This window comes from Gnatocerus cornutus, chromosome 3 (genome assembly GCF_029298725.1).
Source record: "Gnatocerus cornutus isolate USDA-ARS CGAHR chromosome 3, icGnaCorn1.1, whole genome shotgun sequence".
NCBI classification, from domain to species: Eukaryota; Metazoa; Arthropoda; class Insecta; order Coleoptera; family Tenebrionidae; genus Gnatocerus; species Gnatocerus cornutus.
This window is the reverse complement of record NC_142235.1, coordinates 3,214,221-3,230,450: the sequence shown is the minus strand read 5'-3', so window position 1 is coordinate 3,230,450 and position 16,230 is coordinate 3,214,221.

Here is a 16,230-nt window from a genome sequence, read left to right as displayed (position 1 = left end):
CGAAAATCGGCGAGAAATCGTCGTTTTGCATCGAAAAATGCGGTTTTCTGTAAGAATGTTGATGATTTCGTGCAGAAAGTCATGATTTTGTAGATTTCGTGCTCTTCTTTGCGAATTCAAGCCAGAAAACCCCGAAAATCGGCGAGAAATCGTCGTTTTGCATCGAAATATGCGGTTTTCTCTAAGAATTTTGATGATTTCGTGCAGAATTCTGCTGTTTTCTTGCAATTCAGCCGTTGAATCTTGGTAAAAAGTGATGATTTTGTAGATTTCGTGCTCTTCTTTGCGAATTCAAGCCAGAAAACAACGAAAATCGGCGAGAAATCGTCGTTTTGCATCGAAATATGCGGTTTTCTGTAAGAATTTTGATGATTTCGTGCAGAATTCTGCTGTTTTCTTGCAATTCAGCTGTTGAATCTTGGTAAAAAGTCATGATTTTGTAGATTTCGTGCTCTTCTTTGCGAATTCATGCCAGAAAACAACGAAAATCGGCGAGAAATCGTCGTTTTGCATCGAAATATGCGGTTTTCTGTAAGAATTTTGATGATTTCGTGCAGAATTCTGCTGTTTTCTTGCAATTCAGCCGTTGAATCTTGGTAAAAAGTCATGATTTTGTAGATTTCGTGCTCTTCTTTGCGAATTCAAGCCAGAAAACAACGAAAATCGGCGAGAAATCGTTGTTTTGCATCGAAATATGCGGTTTTCTGTGAGAATTTTGATGATTTCGTGCAGAATTTTGCTGTTTTCTTGCAATTCAGCTGTTGAATCTAGGTAAAAAGTCATGATTTTGTAGATTTCGTGCCCTTCTTGGCGAATTCAAGATAGAAAACAACGAAAATCGGCGAGAAATCGTTGTTTTGCATCGAAATATGCAGTTTTCTCTAAGAATTTTGATGATTTCGTGCAGAATTCTGCTGTTTTCTTGCAATTCAGCCGTAGAATCTTGGTAAAAAGTGATGATTTTGTAGATTTCGTGCTCTTCTTTGCGAATTCAAGCCAGAAAACAACGAAAATCGGCGAGAAATCGTTGTTTTGCATCGAAATATGCGGTTTTCTGTAAGAGTTTTGATGATTTCGTGCAGAATTCTGCTGTTTTCTTGCAATTCAGTCGTTGAATCTTGTTAAAAAGTCATGATTTTGTAGATTTCATGCTCTTCTTTGCGAATTCAAGCCAGAAAACAACGAAAATCGGCGAGAAATCGTTGTTTTGCATCGAAGTATGTGGTTTTCTGTAAGAATTTTGATGATTTCGTGCAGAATTCTGCTGTTTTCTTGCAATTCAGCCGTTGAATCTTGGTAAAAAGTCATGATTTTGTAGATTTCGTGCTCTTCTTTGCGAATTCAAGCCAGAAAACAACGAAAATCGGCGAGAAATCGTCGTTTTGCATCGAAAAATGCGGTTTTCTGTAAGAATTTTGATGATTTCGTGCAGAATTCTGCTGTTTTCTTGCAATTCAGCCGTTGAATCTTGGTAAAAAGTCATGATTTTGTAGATTTCGTGCTCTTCTTTGCGAATTCAAGCCAGAAAACAACGAAAATCGGCGAGAAATCGTCGTTTTGCATCGAAATATGCGGTTTTCTGTAAGAATTTTGATGATTTCGTGCAGAATTCTGCTGTTTTCTTGCAATTCAGCATTATCGTTTTGCATCGAAATATGCGGTTTTCTGTAAGAATTTTGATGATTTCGTGCAGAATTCTGCAGTTTTCTTGCAATTCAGCCGTTGAATCTTGGTAAAAAGTCATGATTTTGTAGATTTCGTGCTCTTCTTTGCGAATTCAAGCCAGAAAACAACGAAAATCGGCGAGTAATCGTCGTTTTGCATCGAAATATGCGGTTTTCTGTAAGAATTTTGATGATTTCGTGCAGAATTCTGCTGTTTTCTTGCAATTCAGCCGTTGAATCTATGTAAAAAGTCATGATTTTGTAGATTTCCTGCTCTTCTTGGCCAATTCAAGATAGAAAACAACGAAAATCGGCGAAAAATCGTTGTTTTGCATCGAAATATGCGGTTTTCTGTGAGAATTTTGATGATTTCGTGCAGAATTTTGCTGTTTTCTTGCAATTCAGCCGTTGAATCTAGGTAAAAAGTCATGATTTTGTAGATTTCGTGCTCTTCTTGGCGAATTCAAGATAGAAAACAACGAAAATCGGCGAGAAATCGTTGTTTTGCATCGAAATATGCAGTTTTTTCTGAGAATTTTGATGATTTCGTGCAGAATTCTGCTGTTTTCTTGCAATTCAGCCGTAGAATCTTGGTAAAAAGTGATGATTTTGTAGATTTCGTGCTCTTCTATGCGAATTCAAGCCAGAAAACAACGAAAATCGGCGAGAAATCGTTGTTTTGCATCGAAATATGCGGTTTTCTGTAAGAGTTTTGATGATTTCGTGCAGAATTCTGCTGTTTTCTTGCAATTCAGCCGTTGAATCTTGGTAAAAAGTAATGATTTTGTAGATTTCGTGCTCTTCTTTGCGAATTCAAGCCTGAAAACAACGAAAATCGGCGAGAAATCGTTGTTTTACATCGAAATATGCGGTTTTCTGTAAGAATTTTGATGATTTCGTGCAGAATTCTGCTGTTTTCTTGCAATTCAGCCGTTGAATCTTGGTAAAAAGTCATGATTTTGTAGATTTCGTGCTCTTCTTTGCGAATTCAAGCCAGAAAACAACGAAAATCGGCGAGAAATCGTCGTTTTGCATCGAAAAATGCGGTTTTCTGTAAGAATTTTGATGATTTCGTGCAGAATTCTGCTGTTTTCTTGCAATTCAGCCGTTGAATCTTGGTAAAGATCATGATTTTGTAGATTTCGTGCTCTTCTTTGCGAATTCAAGCCTGAAAATAACGAAAATCGGCGAGAAATCGTCGTTTTGCATCGAAATATGCGGTTTTCTGTGAGAATTTTGATGATTTCGTGCAGAATTCTGCTGTTTTCTTGCAATTAAGCCGTTGAATCTTGGTAAAAAGTCATGATTTTGTAGATCTCGTGCTCTTCTTTGCGAATTCAAGCCAGAAAACAACGAAAATCGGCGAGAAATTGTCGATTTGCATCGAAAAATGCGGTTTTCTGTAAGAATTTTGATGATTTCGTGCAGAATTCTGCGGTTTTCTTGCAATTCAGCCGTTGAATCTTGGTAAAAAGTCATGATTTTGTAGATTTCGTGCTCTTCTTTGCGAATTCAAGCCAAAAAACAACGAAAATCGGCGAGAAATCGTCGTTTTGCATCGAAATATGCGGTTTTCTGTAAGAATTTTGATGATTTCGTGCAGAATTCTGCTGTTTTCTTGCAATTCAGCCGTTGAATCTTGGTAAAAAGTCATGATTTTGTAGATTTCGTGCTCTTCTTTGCGAATTCAAGCCAGAAAACCACGAAAATCGGCGAGAAATCGTCGTTTTGCATCGAAATATGCGGTTTTCTCTAAGAATTTTGATGATTTCGTGCAGAATTCTGCTGTTTTCTTGCAATTCAGCCGTAGAATCTTGGTAAAAAGTGATGATTTTGTAGATTTCGTGCTCTTCTTTGCGAATTCAAGCCAGAAAACAACGAAAATCGGCGAGAAATCGTCGTTTTGCATCGAAATATGCGGTTTTCTGTAAGAATTTTGATGATTTCGTGCAGATTTCTGCTGTTTTCTTGCAATTCAGCCGTAGAATCTTGGTAAAAAGTGATGATTTTGTAGATTTCGTGCTCTTCTTTGCGAATTCAAGCCAGAAAACAACGAAAATCGGCGAGAAATCGTTGTTTTGCATCGAAATATGCGGTTTTCTGTAAGAATTTTGATGATTTCGTGCAGAATTCTGCTGTTTTCTTGCAATTCTGCCGTAGAATCTTGGTAAAAAGTGATGATTTTGTAGATTTCGTGCTCTTCTTTGCGAATTCAAGCCAGAAAACAACGAAAATCGGCGAGAAATCGTCGTTTTGCATCGAAATATGCGGTTTTCTGTAAGCATTTTGATGATTTCGTGCAGAATTCTGCTGTTTTCTTGCAATTCTGCCGTAGAATCTTGGTAAAAAGTGATGATTTTGTAGATTTCGTGCTCTTCTTTGCGAATTCAAGCCAGAAAACAACGAAAATCGGCGAGAAATCGTCGTTTTGCATCGAAATATGCGGTTTTCTGTAAGAATTTTGATGATTTCGTGCAGAATTCTGCTGTTTTCTTGCAATTCAGCCGTTGAATCTTGGTAAAGATCATGATTTTGTAGATTTCGTGCTCTTCTTTGCGAATTCAAGCCTGAAAATAACGAAAATCGGCGAGAAATCGTCGTTTTGCATCGAAATATGCGGTTTTCTGTGAGAATTTTGATGATTTCGTGCAGAATTCTGCTGTTTTCTTGCAATTAAGCCGTTGAATCTTGGTAAAAAGTCATGATTTTGTAGATCTCGTGCTCTTCTTTGCGAATTCAAGCCAGAAAACAACGAAAATCGGCGAGAAATTGTCGATTTGCATCGAAAAATGCGGTTTTCTGTAAGAATTTTGATGATTTCGTGCAGAATTCTGCGGTTTTCTTGCAATTCAGCCGTTGAATCTTGGTAAAAAGTCATGATTTTGTAGATTTCGTGCTCTTCTTTGCGAATTCAAGCCAAAAAACAACGAAAATCGGCGAGAAATCGTCGTTTTGCATCGAAATATGCGGTTTTCTGTAAGAATTTTGATGATTTCGTGCAGAATTCTGCTGTTTTCTTGCAATTCAGCCGTTGAATCTTGGTAAAAAGTCATGATTTTGTAGATTTCGTGCTCTTCTTTGCGAATTCAAGCCAGAAAACCACGAAAATCGGCGAGAAATCGTCGTTTTGCATCGAAATATGCGGTTTTCTCTAAGAATTTTGATGATTTCGTGCAGAATTCTGCTGTTTTCTTGCAATTCAGCCGTAGAATCTTGGTAAAAAGTGATGATTTTGTAGATTTCGTGCTCTTCTTTGCGAATTCAAGCCAGAAAACAACGAAAATCGGCGAGAAATCGTCGTTTTGCATCGAAATATGCGGTTTTCTGTAAGAATTTTGATGATTTCGTGCAGATTTCTGCTGTTTTCTTGCAATTCAGCCGTAGAATCTTGGTAAAAAGTGATGATTTTGTAGATTTCGTGCTCTTCTTTGCGAATTCAAGCCAGAAAACAACGAAAATCGGCGAGAAATCGTTGTTTTGCATCGAAATATGCGGTTTTCTGTAAGAATTTTGATGATTTCGTGCAGAATTCTGCTGTTTTCTTGCAATTCTGCCGTAGAATCTTGGTAAAAAGTGATGATTTTGTAGATTTCGTGCTCTTCTTTGCGAATTCAAGCCAGAAAACAACGAAAATCGGCGAGAAATCGTCGTTTTGCATCGAAATATGCGGTTTTCTGTAAGCATTTTGATGATTTCGTGCAGAATTCTGCTGTTTTCTTGCAATTCTGCCGTAGAATCTTGGTAAAAAGTGATGATTTTGTAGATTTCGTGCTCTTCTTTGCGAATTCAAGCCAGAAAACAACGAAAATCGGCGAGAAATCGTCGTTTTGCATCGAAATATGCGGTTTTCTGTAAGAATTTTGATGATTTCGTGCAGAATTCTGCTGTTTTCTTGCAATTCAGCCGTTGAATCTTGGTAAAAAGTCATGATTTTGTAGATTTTGTGCTCTTCTTTGCGAATTCAAGCCAGAAAACAACGAAAATCGGCGAGAAATCGTCGTTTTGCATCGAAATATGCGGTTTTCTCTAAGAATTTTGACGATTTCGTGCAGAATTCTGCTGTTTTCTTGCAATTCAGCCGTTGAATCTTGGTAAAAAGTCATGATTTTGTAGATTTCGTGCTCTTCTTTGCGAATTCATGCCAGAAAACAACGAAAATCGGCGAGAAATCGTCGTTTTGCATCGAAATATGCGGTTTTCTGTAAGAATTTTGATGATTTCATGCAGAATTCTGCTGTTTTCTTGCAATTCAGCCGTTGAATCTTGGTAAAAAGTCATGATTTTGTAGATTTCGTGCTCTTCTTTGCGAATTCATGCCAGAAAACAACGAAAATCGGCGAGAAATCGTCGTTTTGCATCGAAATATGCGGTTTTCTGTAAGAATTTTGATGATTTCGTGCAGAATTCTGCTGTTTTCTTGCAATTGAAAGAATTCTGCACGAAATCATCAAAATTCTTAGAGAAAACTGCATATTTAGATGCAAAACAACGATTTCTCGCCGATTTTTGTTGTTTTCTGGCTTGAATTCGCAAAGAAGAGCACGAAATCTACAAAATCATGACTTTTTACCAAGATTCAACGGCTTAATTGCAAGAAAACAGCAGAATTCTGCACGAAATCATCAAAATTCTTACAGAAAACCGCATATTTCGATGCAAAACGACGATTTCTCGCCGATTTTCGTTGTTTTCTGGCTTGAATTCGCAAAGAAGAGCACGAAATCTACAAAATCATGACTTTTTACCAAGATTCAACGGCTGAATTGCAAGAAAACAGCAGAATTCTGCACGAAATCATCAAAATTCTTACAGAAAACCGCATATTTCGATGCAAAACGACGATTTCTCGCCGATTTTCGTTGTTTTCTGGCTTGAATTCGCAAAGAAGAGCACGAAATCTACAAAATCATAACTTTTTACCAAGATTCAACGGCTGAATTGCAAGAAAACAGCAGAATTCTGCACGAAATCATCAAAACTCTTACAGAAAACCGCATATTTCGATGCAAAACAACGATTTCTCGCCGATTTTCGTTGTTTTCTGGCTTGAATTCGCAAAGAAGAGCACGAAATCTACAAAATCATCACTTTTTACCAAGATTCTACGGCTGAATTGCAAGAAAACAGCAGAATTCTGCACGAAATCATCAAAATTCTTAGAGAAAACTGCATATTTCGATGCAAAACAACGATTTCTCGCTGATTTTCGTTGTTTTCTATCTTGAATTCCCCAAGAAGAGCACGAAATCTACAAAATAATGACTTTTTACCTAGATTCAACGGCTGAATTGCAAGAAAACAGCAAAATTCTGCACGAAATCATCAAAATTCTCACAGAAAACCGCATATTTCGATGCAAAACAACGATTTCTCGCCGATTTTCGTTGTTTTCTATCTTGAATTCGCCAAGAAGAGCACGAAATCTACAAAATCATGACTTTTTACATAGATTCAACGGCTGAATTGCAAGAAAACAGCAGAATTCTGCACGAAATCATCAAAATTTTTACAGAAAACCGCATATTTCGATGCAAAACGACGATTACTCGCCGATTTTCGTTGTTTTCTGGCTTGAATTCGCAAAGAAGAGCACGAAATCTACAAAATCATGACTTTTTACCAAGATTCAACGGCTGAATTGCAAGAAAACAGCAGAATTCTGCACGAAATCATCAAAATTCTTACAGAAAACCGAATATTTCGATGCAAAACGACGATTTCTCGCCGATTTTCGTTGTTTTCTGGCATGAATTCGCAAAGAAGAGCACGAAATCTACAAAATCATGACTTTTTACCAAGATTCAACGGCTGAATTGCAAGAAAACAGCAGAATTCTGCACGAAATCATCAAAATTCTTACAGAAAACCGCATATTTCGATGCAAAACGACGATTTCTCGCCGAGTTTCGTTGTTTTCTGGCTTGAATTCGCAAAGAAGAGCACGAAATCTACAAAATCATGACTTTTTACCAAGATTCAACGGCTGAATTGCAAGAAAACAGCAGAATTCTGCACGAAATCATCAAAATTCTTACAGAAAACCGCATATTTCGATGCAAAACGACGATTTCTCGCCGATTTTCGTTGTTTTCTGGCATGAATTCGCAAAGAAGAGCACGAAATCTACAAAATCATGACTTTTTACCAAGATTCAACGGCTGAATTGCAAGAAAACAGCAGAATTCTGCACGAAATCATCAAAATTCTTACAGAAAACCGAATATTTCGATGCAAAACGACGATTTCTCGCCGATTTTCGTTGTTTTCTGGCATGAATTCGCAAAGAAGAGCACGAAATCTACAAAATCATGACTTTTTACCAAGATTCAACGGCTGAATTGCAAGAAAACAGCAGAATTCTGCACGAAATCATCAAAATTCTTACAGAAAACCGCATATTTCGATGCAAAACGACGATTTCTCGCCGAGTTTCGTTGTTTTCTGGCTTGAATTCGCAAAGAAGAGCACGAAATCTACAAAATCATGACTTTTTACCAAGATTCAACGGCTGAATTGCAAGAAAACAGCAGAATTCTGCACGAAATCATCAAAATTCTTACAGAAAACCGCATATTTCGATGCAAAACGACGATTTCTCGCCGATTTTCGTTGTTTTCTGGCATGAATTCGCAAAGAAGAGCACGAAATCTACAAAATCATGACTTTTTACCAAGATTCAACGGCTGAATTGCAAGAAAACAGCAGAATTCTGCACGAAATCGTCAAAATTCTTAGAGAAAACCTCATATTTCGATGCAAAACGACGATTTCTCGCCGATTTTCGTTGTTTTCTGGCTTGAATTCGCAAAGAAGAGCACGAAATTTACAAAATCATGACTTTTTACCAAGATTCAACGGCTGAATTGCAAAAAAACAGCAGAATTCTGCACGAAATCATCAAAATTATTACAGAAAACCGCATATTTCGATGCAAAACGACGATTTCTCGCCGATTTTCGTTGTTTTCTGGCTTGAATTCGCAAAGAAGAGCACGAAATCTACAAAATCATCACTTTTTACCAAGATTCTACGGCTGAATTGCAAGAAAACAGCAGAATTCTGCACGAAATCATCAAAATTCTTACATAAAAGCGCATATTTCGATGCAAAACGACGATTTCTCGCCGATTTTCGTTGTTTTCTGGCTTGAATTCGCAAAGAAGAGCACAAAATCTACAAAATCATGACTTTTTACCAAGATTCAGCGGCTGAATTGCAAGAAAACAGCAGAATTCTGCACGAAATCATCAAAATTCTTACAGAAAACCGCATATTTCGATGCCAAACAACGATTTCTCGCCGATTTTCGTTGTTTTCTGGCTTGAATTCGCAAAGAAGAGCACGAAATCTACAAAATCATCACTTTTTACCAAGATTCTACGGCTGAATTGCAAGAAAACAGCAGAATTCTGCACGAAATCATCAAAATTCTTACAGAAAATCGCATATTTCGATGCAAAACGACGATTTCTCGCCGATTTTCGTTGTTTTCTGGCTTGAATTCGCAAAGAAGGGCACGAAATCTACAAAATCATGACTTTTTACCAAGATTCAACGGCTGAATTGCAAGAAAACAGCAGAATTCTGCACGAAATCATCAAAACACTTAGAGAAAACTGCATATTTCGATGCAAAACAACGATTTCTCGCCGATTTTCGTTGTTTTCTGGCTTGAATTCGCAAAGAAGAGCACGAAATCTACAAAATCATCACTTTTTACCAAGATTCTACGGCTGAATTGCAAGAAAACAGCAGAATTCTGCACGAAATCATCAAAATTCTTACAGAAAACCGCATATTTCGATGCAAAACGACGATTTCTCGCCGATTTTCGTTGTTTTCTGGCTTGAATTCGCAAAGAAGAGCACGAAATCTACAAAATCATGACTTTTTACCAAGATTCAACGGCTGAATTGCAAGAAAACAGCAGAATTCTGCACGAAATCATCAAAATTCTTAGAGAAAACTGCATATTTCGATGCAAAACAACGATTTCTCGCCGATTTTCGTTGTTTTCTATCTTGAATTCGCCAAGAAGAGCACGAAATCTCCAAAATCATGACTTTTTACCAAGATTCAACGGCTGAATTGCAAGAAAACAGCAGAATTCTGCACGAAATCGTCAAAATTCTTAGAGAAAACCGCATATTTCGATGCAAAACGACGATTTCTCGCCGATTTTCGTTGTTTTCTGGCTTGAATTTGCAAAGAAGAGCACGAAATCTACAAAATCATGACTTTTTACCAAGATTCAACGGCTGAATTGCAAGAAAACAGCTGAATTCTGCACGAAATCATCAAAACTCTTACAGAAAACGGCATATTTCGATGCAAAACAACGATTTCTCGCCGATTTTCGTTGTTTTCTGGCTTGAATTCGCAAAGAAGAGCACGAAATCTACAAAATCATCACTTTTTACCAAGATTCTACGGCTGAATTGCAAGAAAACAGCAGAATTCTGCACGAAATCATCAAAATTCTTAGAGAAAACTGCATATTTCGATGCAAAACAACGATTTCTCGCTGATTTTCGTTGTTTTCTATCTTGAATTCGCCAAGAAGAGCACGAAATCTACAAAATAATGACTTTTTACCTAGATTCAACGGCTGAATTGCAAGAAAACAGCAAAATTCTGCACGAAATCATCAAAATTCTCACAGAAAACCGCATATTTCGATGCAAAACAACGATTTCTCGCCGATTTTCGTTGTTTTCTATCTTGAATTCGCCAAGAAGAGCACGAAATCTACAAAATCATGACTTTTTACATAGATTCAACGGCTGAATTGCAAGAAAACAGCAGAATTCTGCACGAAATCATCAAAATTCTTACAGAAAACCGCATATTTCGATGCAAAACGACGATTACTCGCCGATTTTCGTTGTTTTCTGGCTTGAATTCGCAAAGAAGAGCACGAAATCTACAAAATCATGACTTTTTACCAAGAGTCAACGGCTGAATTGCAAGAAAACAGCAGAATTCTACACGAAATCATCAAAATTCTTACAGAAAACCGAATATTTCGATGCAAAACGACGATTTCTCGCCGATTTTCGTTGTTTTCTGGCATGAATTCGCAAAGAAGAGCACGAAATCTACAAAATCATGACTTTTTACCAAGATTCAACGGCTGAATTGCAAGAAAACAGCAGAATTCTGCACGAAATCATCAAAATTCTTACAGAAAACCGCATATTTCGATGCAAAACGACGATTTCTCGCCGATTTTCGTTGTTTTCTGGCTTGAATTCGCAAAGAAGAGCACGAAATCTACAAAATCATGACTTTTTACCAAGATTCAACGGCTGAATTGCAAGAAAACAGCAGAATTCTGCACGAAATCATCAAAATTCTTACAGAAAACCGCATATTTCGATGCAAAACGACGATTTCTCGCCGATTTTCGTTGTTTTCTGGCATGAATTCGCAAAGAAGAGCACGAAATCTACAAAATCATGACTTTTTACCAAGATTCAACGGCTGAATTGCAAGAAAACAGCAGAATTCTGCACGAAATCGTCAAAATTCTTAGAGAAAACCTCATATTTCGATGCAAAACGACGATTTCTCGCCGATTTTCGTTGTTTTCTGGCTTGAATTCGCAAAGAAGTGCACGAAATCTACAAAATCATGACTTTTTACCAAGATTCAACGGCTGAATTGCAAGAAAACAGCAGAATTCTGCACGAAATCATCAAAATTATTACAGAAAACCGCATATTTCGATGCAAAACGACGATTTCTCGCCGATTTTCGTTGTTTTCTGGCTTGAATTCGCAAAGAAGAGCACGAAATCTACAAAATCATCACTTTTTACCAAGATTCTACGGCTGAATTGCAAGAAAACAGCAGAATTCTGCACGAAATCATCAAAATTCTTACATAAAACCGCATATTTCGATGCAAAACGACGATTTCTCGCCGATTTTCGTTGTTTTGTGGCTTGAATTCGCAAAGAAGAGCACGAAATCTACAAAATCATGACTTTTTACCAAGATTCAGCGGCTGAATTGCAAGAAAACAGCAGAATTCTGCACGAAATCATCAAAATTCTTACAGAAAACCGCATATTTCGATGCCAAACAACGATTTCTCGCCGATTTTCGTTGTTTTCTGGCTTGAATTTGCAAAGAAGAGCACGAAATCTACAAAATCATCACTTTTTACCAAGATTCTACGGCTGAATTGCAAGAAAACAGCAGAATTCTGCACGAAATCATCAAAATTCTTAGAGAAAACTGCATATTTCGATGCAAAACAACGATTTCTCGCCGATTTTCGTTGTTTTCTGGCTTGAATTCGCAAAGAAGAGCACGAAATCTACAAAATCATCACTTTTTACCAAGATTCTACGGCTGAATTGCGAGAAAACAGCAGAATTCTGCACGAAATCATCAAAATTCTTACAGAAAACCGCATATTTCGATGCAAAACGACGATTTTCGTTGTTTTCTGGCTTGAATTCGCAAAGAAGAGCACGAAATCTACAAAATCATGACTTTTTACCGAGATTCAACGGCTGAGTTGCAAGAAAACAGCAGAATTCTGCACGAAATCATCAAAATTCTTACAGAAAACCGCATATTTCGATGCAAAACGACGATTTCTCGCTGATTTTCGTTGTTTTCTATCTTGAATTCGCAAAGAAGAGCACGGAATCTACAAAATCATGACTTTTTACCAAGATTCAACGGCTGAATTGCAAGAAAACAGCAGAATTCTGCTCGAAATCATCAAAATTCTTACAGAAAACCGCATTTTTCGATGCAAAACGACGATTTCTCGCCGATTTTCGTTGTTTTCTGGCTTGAATTCGCAAAGAAGAGCACGAAATCTACAAAATCATGACTTTTTACCAAGATTCAACGGCTGAATTGCAAGAAAACAGCAGAATTCTGCACGAAATCATCAAAATTCTTACAGAAAACCGCATATTTCGATGCAAAACGACGATTTCTCGCCGATTTTCGTTGTTTTCTGGCATGAATTCGCAAAGAAGAGCACGAAATCTACAAAATCATGACTTTTTACCAAGATTCAACGGCTGAATTGCAAGAAAACAGCAGAATTCTGCACGAAATCGTCAAAATTCTTAGAGAAAACCTCATATTTCGATGCAAAACGACGATTTCTCGCCGATTTTCGTTGTTTTCTGGCTTGAATTCGCAAAGAAGTGCACGAAATCTACAAAATCATGACTTTTTACCAAGATTCAACGGCTGAATTGCAAGAAAACAGCAGAATTCTGCACGAAATCATCAAAATTATTACAGAAAACCGCATATTTCGATGCAAAACGACGATTTCTCGCCGATTTTCGTTGTTTTCTGGCTTGAATTCGCAAAGAAGAGCACGAAATCTACAAAATCATCACTTTTTACCAAGATTCTACGGCTGAATTGCAAGAAAACAGCAGAATTCTGCACGAAATCATCAAAATTCTTAGAGAAAACTGCATATTTCGATGCAAAACAACGATTTCTCGCCGATTTTCGTTGTTTTCTGGCTTGAATTCGCAAAGAAGAGCACGAAATCTACAAAATCATCACTTTTTACCAAGATTCTACGGCTGAATTGCGAGAAAACAGCAGAATTCTGCACGAAATCATCAAAATTCTTACAGAAAACCGCATATTTCGATGCAAAACGACGATTTTCGTTGTTTTCTGGCTTGAATTCGCAAAGAAGAGCACGAAATCTACAAAATCATGACTTTTTACCAAGATTCAACGGCTGAATTGCAAGAAAACAGCAGAATTCTGCACGAAATCATCAAAATTCTTACAGAAAACCGCATATTTCGATGCAAAACGACGATTTCTCGCCGATTTTCGTTGTTTTCTGGCTTGAATTCGCAAAGAAGAGCACGAAATCTACAAAATCATGACTTTTTACCAAGATTCAACGGCTGAATTGCAAGAAAACAGCAGAATTCTGCACGAAATCATCAAAATTCTTAGAGAAAACTGCATATTTCGATGCAAAACAACGATTTCTCGCCGATTTTCGTTGTTTTCTATCTTGAATTCGCCAAGAAGAGCACGAAATCTCCAAAATCATGACTTTTTACCAAGATTCAACGGCTGAATTGCAAGAAAACAGCAGAATTCTGCACGAAATCGTCAAAATTCTTAGAGAAAACCGCATATTTCGATGCAAAACGACGATTTCTCGCCGATTTTCGTTGTTTTCTGGCTTGAATTTGCAAAGAAGAGCACGAAATCTACAAAATCATGACTTTTTACCAAGATTCAACGGCTGAATTGCAAGAAAACAGCTGAATTCTGCACGAAATCATCAAAACTCTTACAGAAAACGGCATATTTCGATGCAAAACAACGATTTCTCGCCGATTTTCGTTGTTTTCTGGCTTGAATTCGCAAAGAAGAGCACGAAATCTACAAAATCATCACTTTTTACCAAGATTCTACGGCTGAATTGCAAGAAAACAGCAGAATTCTGCACGAAATCATCAAAATTCTTAGAGAAAACTGTATATTTCGATGCAAAACAACGATTTCTCGCTGATTTTCGTTGTTTTCTATCTTGAATTCGCCAAGAAGAGCACGAAATCTACAAAATAATGACTTTTTACCTAGATTCAACGGCTGAATTGCAAGAAAACAGCAAAATTCTGCACGAAATCATCAAAATTCTCACAGAAAACCGCATATTTCGATGCAAAACAACGATTTCTCGCCGATTTTCGTTGTTTTCTATCTTGAATTCGCCAAGAAGAGCACGAAATCTACAAAATCATGACTTTTTACATAGATTCAACGGCTGAATTGCAAGAAAACAGCAGAATTCTGCACGAAATCATCAAAATTCTTACAGAAAACCGCATATTTCGATGCAAAACGACGATTACTCGCCGATTTTCGTTGTTTTCTGGCTTGAATTCGCAAAGAAGAGCACGAAATCTACAAAATCATGACTTTTTACCAAGAGTCAACGGCTGAATTGCAAGAAAACAGCAGAATTCTACACGAAATCATCAAAATTCTTACAGAAAACCGAATATTTCGATGCAAAACGACGATTTCTCGCCGATTTTCGTTGTTTTCTGGCATGAATTCGCAAAGAAGAGCACGAAATCTACAAAATCATGACTTTTTACCAAGATTCAACGGCTGAATTGCAAGAAAACAGCAGAATTCTGCACGAAATCATCAAAATTCTTACAGAAAACCGCATATTTCGATGCAAAACGACGATTTCTCGCCGATTTTCGTTGTTTTCTGGCTTGAATTCGCAAAGAAGAGCACGAAATCTACAAAATCATGACTTTTTACCAAGATTCAACGGCTGAATTGCAAGAAAACAGCAGAATTCTGCACGAAATCATCAAAATTCTTACAGAAAACCGCATATTTCGATGCAAAACGACGATTTCTCGCCGATTTTCGTTGTTTTCTGGCATGAATTCGCAAAGAAGAGCACGAAATCTACAAAATCATGACTTTTTACCAAGATTCAACGGCTGAATTGCAAGAAAACAGCAGAATTCTGCACGAAATCGTCAAAATTCTTAGAGAAAACCTCATATTTCGATGCAAAACGACGATTTCTCGCCGATTTTCGTTGTTTTCTGGCTTGAATTCGCAAAGAAGTGCACGAAATCTACAAAATCATGACTTTTTACCAAGATTCAACGGCTGAATTGCAAGAAAACAGCAGAATTCTGCACGAAATCATCAAAATTATTACAGAAAACCGCATATTTCGATGCAAAACGACGATTTCTCGCCGATTTTCGTTGTTTTCTGGCTTGAATTCGCAAAGAAGAGCACGAAATCTACAAAATCATCACTTTTTACCAAGATTCTACGGCTGAATTGCAAGAAAACAGCAGAATTCTGCACGAAATCATCAAAATTCTTACATAAAACCGCATATTTCGATGCAAAACGACGATTTCTCGCCGATTTTCGTTGTTTTGTGGCTTGAATTCGCAAAGAAGAGCACGAAATCTACAAAATCATGACTTTTTACCAAGATTCAGCGGCTGAATTCCAAGAAAACAGCAGAATTCTGCACGAAATCATCAAAATTCTTACAGAAAACCGCATATTTCGATGCCAAACAACGATTTCTCGCCGATTTTCGTTGTTTTCTGGCTTGAATTCGCAAAGAAGAGCACGAAATCTACAAAATCATCACTTTTTACCAAGATTCTACGGCTGAATTGCAAGAAAACAGCAGAATTCTGCACGAAATCATCAAAATTCTTAGAGAAAACTGCATATTTCGATGCAAAACAACGATTTCTCGCCGATTTTCGTTGTTTTCTGGCTTGAATTCGCAAAGAAGAGCACGAAATCTACAAAATCATCACTTTTTACCAAGATTCTACGGCTGAATTGCGAGAAAACAGCAGAATTCTGCACGAAATCATCAAAATTCTTACAGAAAACCGCATATTTCGATGCAAAACGACGATTTTCGTTGTTTTCTGGCTTGAATTCGCAAAGAAGAGCACGAAATCTACAAAATCATGACTTTTTACCGAGATTCAACGGCTGAGTTGCAAGAAAACAGCAGAATTCTGCACGAAATCATC